Source organism: Mandrillus leucophaeus, unplaced genomic scaffold, assembly GCF_000951045.1.
Source record: "Mandrillus leucophaeus isolate KB7577 unplaced genomic scaffold, Mleu.le_1.0 Scaffold128, whole genome shotgun sequence".
Classification (NCBI taxonomy): Eukaryota; Metazoa; Chordata; class Mammalia; order Primates; family Cercopithecidae; genus Mandrillus; species Mandrillus leucophaeus.
Window position 1 is genome coordinate 3052632 of NW_012101209.1, and position 9107 is coordinate 3061738.

The 9107-nt window shown below is 36.7% G+C and overlaps 1 pseudogene; it reads right to left on the reverse strand.

Annotated features, from left to right (window-relative positions):
* The window catches only part of LOC105533750, a 136287-nt pseudogene that overhangs the window by 20899 nt on the left and 106281 nt on the right, over window positions 1-9107 (reverse strand).

Below are 9107 nucleotides of genomic sequence, written 5' to 3' on the forward strand. Positions count from 1 at the left end.
TAACTAAGCATTCTAAATGCAACTCTGAATGAAAATTTCTTTATATGCCTCAAACTTGAAAATATGTAAGCCAGTCAAAGAATGTGTATTTATTATTGGAGACTCAATAATTAATGATGACAAGCTGTTAAGCTAGAGAAGTGGTTCTCAAGCAGGCATGATTTTGCTCCCTAGGGAGCACTGTCAACTCTGGAGACATTTTTGGATGTCACGCTATGGGGAGGAGGGAGGAGATGCTGTTGGCATCTTGTAGATAGAGGCCAAGGACTTCTTGTAATTGATAGGACAGCCTCAACGTCAACAGTGCTAAGGTTGGGAAATGCTGGGCAAGAAGAACTGAAAGCCCAGGGCCAGGGTCTTCCAGAAAAAACTAGGCACACCTGTCCAGCAAGAGCTGGACCCACTGAGTTGTCGTCTATGGCAGACAGAGAGGAAGAAATACCCTCCCCCTCCACCTTCTGTTTTTTTGGCTGTGAAGTAAATGAGCATAACAAGGAAAAAATCAGGTATTTTCCTATCACTGTATGGAAGTCTCCATTTAGCCTACACACAGATTAGAAAAAGGTATTCCCCTGACTTGACAGGGCCCCATTTGTACATGGCTTGCTGAGTGGACCACAAGCTGGATTTAAGCTTTCACTTATCCTCTCAATTGGTCACCTTTGTGCAGTGCACAAACTATACAGCCTTACATGGCAGGCCTCAATATAAGCACTAGTTCCATTAATACTACAAAACTTCATACAGCTTTTAATATGTGGTAGCCATGAGATAACTCATAATAAGAGTAATTAAAAGGAGAACAAGACAGATTGAAAAGAAGATCAAAGAAGAGGCATCTAAAAGTGAGATGGGGGTTTGTGGCAGTTATCTTAGAAGGATAAGTTGCCAAATGTAGGCTCTCTGTCAGGAACCCAATACAAACACCAGAACAAAGAAAGACACAAGAAAAGATTAAAAGGGCAGCTATCTTTAAAAACTTGGGAAAAATAGCTATAACTGGGGAGGGGTAAGGGAGAGTAAAGAAAGGGAGTGACTATCTTGATCTCCTACGTGGAAAAAGTCAGTTGGGGATTACTTTTAAAATTCGAATTAAACTAGCTTGGCAGTTTAACGAGGCGCTGTCACCTACACCCTTTGAAAGCTATAGACCAAATATCTTAGTTAATGCCTATAAAGATTTACCTTAATGATGGTTAATTAGTAAAAAAGTGGCTATCAAATAAGAAATAAGAGGAAACAAGCTCAGGAGTCATAAGAAAATTTAAATAAACCATAGTGAAGAACTCGTACCAGAGAAAGTTTCTAAATATCAAAAATAATCTTAGATTTACAAATTTAGTTACAGAAAATGTTATAGAATATACTTATTCTCTGGAAAGATATTTAAAAATATCTATCTGCTTGAGGTAGTTCTGAATAAAGACAGGAAGAAAAGAAGGTAAGCTAAAAAGAAAATTTTGGAGTATTTAAAAGTAGGGTGTATACTATCTCTGTGAGATGATTTCATGAAGAAAATAGAATATCCAAGACTTTAACTCTTCTGCCGATGACCTGTTTACAGAATTAGAGGAGATGGCACTGATTGGAGTGACAGAAGCGGTGCCAGTTCTCCCCACCATCAAGAGTATCTTCTGCTGTGCCTGGCACAAGGTGTGAAATTTCATTTTTAAAGATTTACTTCTTTGATTTGTCATTGTTATGGTTAAAATGCTATAGTGCTCTCTGAGAGTTAAAGGACATAACTTGTGAAAAATCATTAATTTCCTGGTGCTAATTTAAATTATTTGATAATTATCTGGGAGGGGCTTAAAGAGGGCACAAAATTGCCTTTTGAAAGGGTTTAATTGACTGACATTACAATAGTCTGCTCAAAGTCTGTGAGAGTATGAATGCCTATGTAAATCTGTCATACACACATGAAAACATATATCAGAAATGACAATTATATAGTACACACAAATGTGTTTGTATGTTTGTGTAAAACTATGCATATAACCAAATACCTACACACCTGGTGTGGTATTGTATTTGATCCACCATAAAATTTTTTCCTGAGGCAAATTATTAAATTCTCCTATTATGCTCCATTGATTATGGAGGTTTGCATAACCTTGTATTGACATCACTGTTAGAATGCCAAAGATAACATTCTCAAAACGAACTCTGCGAAAAAGCCAGCCAAAGAGCTGAAACGAAAGAAACCATTTATTTATAGTTCTTATATGAAGCGTACTGTAGGGTCAACAATAAATTCTCACCTTGTTGCTCAAACCAATGTGAATTACCCTTTGATATCAGCACATATGTATACAGAATTATCACCTCCGGTTGTTTCCAAAGCAACGAATATGTTGGCATTACAGGGCCCAGGTGAAAACGGAACTTTCTCTCCCCTGGGAAGAATTAAGGAAGGAATGCCTGATCCTTCTAGTACTAATTTACTACCAAGGATTAAAATAAACAAATCACAACTGTGAAACATCTTAGAATTAAATCCTTTCATCCTTGGCTGCCTTTTGTGGACATCGTTAGTAGACAGGGAAGCCCTATTAGCTTGACATATATAGAGTCTTCTCAGGAAAACAGGCATTATGGTATTTTAAGGCTATACACTCATAATCAAAACTAAGTAAGGTGTTTGTAGAAGTACCTGAGGCCCAATATTCTAGCTAATTTATCTAGTTCTTTTGTATGTTAGATACACTGATAGAACCCCAGAATTTCTTATAGATTCTTTGAGCCAAATGGGACCATACTAAAGCAATTACTCTACATCTACTCTGGTATTGGATGAGCACTTCAGGGTACTGTTTTTTTTTTTTTTGAGACAGAGTGTCACTCTGTCTCCCAGGCTGGAGTGCAGTAGTGCGACCTCAGCTCACTTCCACCTCTGCTTCCCGGGTTCAAGCAATTTTCCTGCCCCAGCGTCCTGAGTAGCTGGGATTACAGGCACACACCACCATGCCCTGCTAATTTTTGTATTCTAGTAGAGACGGGGTTTCACCATGTTGGCCCGGTTGGTCTCGAACTCTTGACCTCAAGTGATTTGCCCACCACGGCCTTCCAAAGTGCTGGGATTTCAGGTGTGAGGCATCATGCCGGGCCACCAGGAAACTTTTTTTTTCTTTCTTTTTTTTTTGAGACAGAGTCTCACTCTGTCACCCTGGTTAGAGTGATGTGGTGCGATCTTGGCTGACTGTAGCCTCTGCCTCCCAGGTTCAAGTGATTCGCCTGCCTCAGCCTCCCAAGTAGCTGGAATTACAGGCACTTGCCACCATGCCCGGCTGATTTTTGTATTTTTAGTAGAGATGGGGTTTTACCATGTCAGCCAAGCTGGTCTCGGAACTCCTGGCCTCAAGTGATCTGCTCGCCTTGGCCTCCCAAAGTGCTGGGATTACAGGTGTGAGCCACTGTGCCAGGCACTCTTACACAGACCTGAACTCCGAAAGGTTATGTTCATAGACAGGATATTAACAGGGGAAATATTTGCCTAATCACTTGCTATAGAAATATCAATTTAAAATCCAGAAATACTTTTCAAAGCCACTTGAAATTGCTTTTCTTGCTTATAGTGAATCATGAAGTAATATTTTAAATCATTTAAATTAGTTAAAAACACTTAGTGTGTTTGTATTTTGAATTAGTCAGCAAAGCTGCGGTAACTTTAAGTGTAGTTACTATAGTTTTTATGGTATTGTTATACAAGAATGAATCCCTTACCTGTCGAGAGCATATCAAGGAAGCCATAACACACACGTGTGGTGTCAAAAACAGCTTTAGCCTCATAATTAAAATGGCAAGGGCAGTAAACACTAACAACTGCAATGTGTGAAAAGTCAGCTACAAAAACACAAATAAGACAAAATCACATTTTAGCTTTTCATATTTTTAAATTAATGAACTATATTGAAACTATATTATTCATTAAGACAAGGATCTTCTAACTTAGTAATGAGCCTATTAGTATTCATTCATTCAACAACAATTTATCGAATGCTTACTATGTTCCAGGTCCTCTTCTGGGTGCTTCAGATATAACAGTGAGCAATTTCTGCCCTTGTATTACATGTAAGTACATTTAGTAATGAAAGACAGACAATACATAGACATAGCAAATAAATAAATCCATTACATAGTCTACTGTAAGGCAATAAGTGCAGCCGGCAAGAAAATGGAGCAGGCAGAGGAGCCAGGGAGAGCAGGAGGTGGTGTGAGGAGGCGGAGGACCAACACAGTGGGCCTCACTGTAAAGTGACAACGTTACCAATGCATCCCTGATGCAAACATCTGAAATCTACAATGCTCCAAAATCTGAAACTTTTGAGTACCAATATGATGTTCAAAGGTTATGCTAAAACAAATGCTCATTGAAGCATTCTGGATTTTGGATTTTCAGATTAGGGATCTCAACTAGTAACTACAGTGTAAATATTCCAAAATTCAATAAAATCTGAAATCTGAAACACCTCTAGTCCTACGCATTTTGGATAAGGGATACTCAACATGTGTCATAAACTATCCCTATTAAGTTCAAATTCAGTTACCCACTCCTGTAAATTTGACCTTTACCTCAACACCCACTTAAAGTTCCATCAAATAGGAAATATCTCTAGTCCACATTGATCTTTTCCTTTTTACGTTACAAAACGATTTTGTACCATATCAAATGTTGTCTTGTTTCCTTTGTAAAATTACACATACTGAAGAGCAGGAACATTACTTTAGTATCTTTTGTGTCCTTCAACACTTCTGAGCTTGTTGCTGACTGACCAGCAAATCTACGTGGTGGCAGATGGCCACCAGTCACAGGGCCAAAGGCGCCTGCCCTAATGGACTGTAGCTGATTAGCTCAGCAGGCTAGAAACCAAATGCTTGTTATTGTTAAATGAATGCAATTTAATTTAATTCTGTACTATCGTCATAAATCAGCCTTCTAGCTTTTAAATCCTTATATCTATTCAAAAGTGAGAGCAGATGAAAGGGTGAGAAGGATCAGCAGAAATGTATCACCAGTGCTGAACAACTCACGACTGATGGTGCGTCAGCAGCAGGTTAAACCTTTGTCAATTATCCTCAAACTAGAATGTAATACACAAGTCTACCAGAGATTAAAATGAAAGCTTTACCTCACCGTGTTCAAGGAGCTTTTTTCTAGAATAAAACAAAAATATCTATTTACTGAATGTCTTTTATACTATAAATGTATAAAAATAAGCTTCATTTATTTGATCTTAAAAATCTGAGTATCTCTAAACTACTTAGGAACATACATAAAAATAAAAATATCAGATAATACTACAAAAATTACAACAATTTAAAAGTCATAATTTATAGGCATCATATTCAAGATATGTCAAAAATTTGTTCTTTGGTTAAGACAAAATAGATCTTACAGATCTCTGGAGATTGTACCTCTCATGAATAAATGAATAGGATGGCCTTCTATTAAACCTATATATACAGTGTATAGAATACTTTAGATGACCACTGTTAAACTTTTGAGTTGTTTTCATTTTTCACAATTACAAATAACATAGACACTCGTGCATAAAACTTTGTAAGCATGTCTGAATATTCCCTTAGCATAAATTTCCAGAAGAAAAATTACGGGGTAAAACATAAATACTTTTAGTTTCAGAAAAGTTGTCCCTTTATAAAATACTTATAGTACACCTACTGTATTCTAGGCAGTACGCAATGAAATGAATACCACAGTCCCTGCTTATCCTCCAATCCTCACTTTCCACAGTTTCAGTTACCTGTGGTCAACTGCAGTCCAAAAATATTAAACAAAAAGTTCCAGGAAATAAACAATTCCTAAGTTTTAAATTGTGCACCATACTGAATAGTGAAATCTCAAGTCACCCTGCTTCAACCTACCTGGGACGTGACTCACCCCTTTGTCCAGCATATCCATGCTGTATATGTCACCGGCCTGTTAATCACGTAGTTACCATCTCAGTTATCAGATGGACTCTGGTGGTATCTCAGGGCTTATTTTCAAGTAACCCTTTTCTGACTTAATAATGGTCCCAAAGTGCAAGAGCAGTGATGCTGGCAGTTGAGATATGCCAAAGAGAAGCTGTAAAGTGCTTTCTTTTAAGAGAAAAGGTGAAAGTTCTCAAAAGAAAAAACATCATATACTGAGGTGGCTAAGATCTATGGTAAGAACAAATCTATCCATGAAATTGTGAAGAAGAAAAAATTAATACTAGTTTTGCTGTTGCATCTACAACTGCAAAAGTTATGGCCACAGTCCATGGTACGTGCTTAGTTAAGATGGAAAAGGCATCAAAATTGTGGGTGGAAGATGTGAACAGAAATGTGTTCCGATGATGGCAATCAGGTGTGTTACTCTCTGCAGTCTCAAGCATCCACTGGGGGTCTTGGGATGCATCGCCCTGCAGATAAGGGCAACTGCTGTGCAGCATGAACAGTATGGACACAACCCTTATCTTCATGGAGTTTCTATTAGAGTAAGACAAGAGGTAGGAGGCTGCCTATTTTATTCTTCTCTTGAAAAGACTGGGTATTTTACTTTTATGAAAGGCTTTATAGCCTGCAGAGGCACTCTAATATGGATTTTGAGGGTGAAAAGAGAAAAAGTGTGGAAAGTAAGTTCAGGGGTACAGAGACCCACAGGGTTTTTAAAAGAGAAGTCAGGGGAAGGTCTCTTAAGGTAGTAGTGGAGCCCAAATTATTCTATCTCCCTTGTAGCTTCTACTCTTTGTATGAAGTAGTTTTTTTAAAATAGAAGACAGGGGAAGGTTTCTTAAGGTAATAGTGGAGACCAAATTATTCTACCTCCCTTGTAGCTCCTTCCCTGTGTATGCAGTTAACGGACTGCGGTTTCCCCACTTGTCCCAAAATCTTCTAGGCACTACAGATTCCTGTAGTAAGCTGTATGCAAGGAAGAAGCCTGGTAGGTGAGTAATTATTATAATCACCAAGAACCCTGAAAGTGACTACTGATACTTTATTTAAATCAAGTAGCTAATTAAAAATGTGAATATACAACCAAATCCCAAGACATAAATAGCATGAAAAGGAAACACCAAAATGAGTAAAAAACTTGACCTCTCATGAAACAGCTAATGCAAATGAAAACTCCAGTTATTATTTTCACAGAAGTTTAAAAGGATAATGCATCCATATAATTAAAATAAGCTCCAGTGAAAAGGAGTTTTCAGAAATTTTAAGAAAAATATATTTGCCTAATTTAAAGCCTCAAAAGAAGGTTGAAGAGCAACATGTACACAGCTGAAGTTGACAGTATTAAAGACTCAGTGATGATATTCTCTAACAACATAGAAAGAGAAGAAATAGATATGATAAAAGCAGTAACAGAAATTCAAGAAAGAGAGGCTAAAGTGAAAGAATAAGAGAACAACAAAGCACACACATCACCCCTCCAAACCTTATAAATTTCCAGAGAGAAAAACTATATAGAAATTTTCATCTGTAATGCTCAATGCTAGAACACAAAGAAGCAATGTCAACAAAATGTTGAATGAAACCCACAAATATCTATTAACCAATCTATCCATCAAATATGAGGGCAAAATAAAGCCATTTTTCAGGTAACAAAGCACCCAGAAAGCATGCCAACTTCTACATGTCAAGGAAAAATAAATCAGTAAAATTTGAAGTCAAGTCCAAAGATTGCTGATGTCTTTAATGTAAATGTTTAGAGATTTCTTAAAACATAAGAGATAAGACAACAATCTAGAAGTAAATTTCAGCATAACCTGGAAGGAGAGGGTGTGTAGGCAGGGACAAGTAACAATATTCTGACAGCTCAGTGCTGAAGCAAGCAGGTCTCTAAATACAGAGCCTGAGTATGAATTCTGCCTCCACTACTCACTAGCTGTGTGCCTTTTGGAAAATTACTTACCTTCTTACTGGTTTCCTCATCTGTAAATAATGGGAATAACTGACTCCCTTCTCACAAGGTGGTTGTGAGGATTTATTGAGTTAATACTGGTAAGAAGCTTAAAATACTGTCAGACATAGAGGAAATAATAACTGTTAGCTATTACCATTGGTAGTAACAGGTTTTAGATGCTGATGAATTCTTAGTATCAAGATGAATATATTTGCTAATAATTTAAGAAAAACCATCAGGAAATATAGAAATGGAATACAGCTAACAATTCAGCAAGTATCAAGAAAATAATTTTTGAAAAGCACGATGAATAGAAAACATAAAATCAGATGGCAGGAAGAAGTATAAACACACCAGTTATCACAGTTAATATGAAAATGGGTTAGATTCACCAATTAGAAAATGAGTATCAGAGGAATTTAAATAGAAAAAAAAATCTAACAGTAAGAAATATACCAAAACCAAAATGTCACAAAAATGTTAAAAAAAAATAAAGCGTAAATATAGGTAAACCAGGCAAATCTATAAAAAGGCAGATGTGGCAATACTAATTTTCTACAAAGAAAAATTTACAGCAAAAATCACTAAGTAAAGCAAAGAATATCCTTTATAATAATCAAAAGTACAATCCTATAATAATCATGCAATGAACAACAGCACTATCTATATAAAGCAAACACTATTAAAATTATAAGACAATTTTTAAAAATTCATTTTTAATGTTGTATGTGAAGATAGCATTCTAAGAAAACAGAAAAAGTGGAAAAATAAGTTGGTGTACTAGACCATTTAGAATAGCACATTAACATGTAACTTTGAACTTCCCCCAAATAAGAAATGAACATTTAAAAAATCCTCATAGAGCATTTACTAAAACTGAACATCTATCTCAATAAATAGCAAGTTAATTTATTTAAATTTATTTATTTTTTTATTATACTTTAAGTTCTAGGGTACATGTGCACAACACTCAGGTTTGTTACATATGTATACATGTGCCATGTTGGTGTGCTGCACCCATTAACTCGTCATTTACATCAGGTATATCTCCTAATGCTATCCCTCCCCTCTTCCCCCACCCCACGACAGGCCCTGGTGTGTGATGTTCCCCTTCCTGTGTCCAGTGTTCTCACTGCTCAATTCCCACCTAGGAATGAGAACATGCATTGTTTGGTGTTCTGTTCTTGTGATAGTTTGTTGAGAATGATGGTTTCCAGCT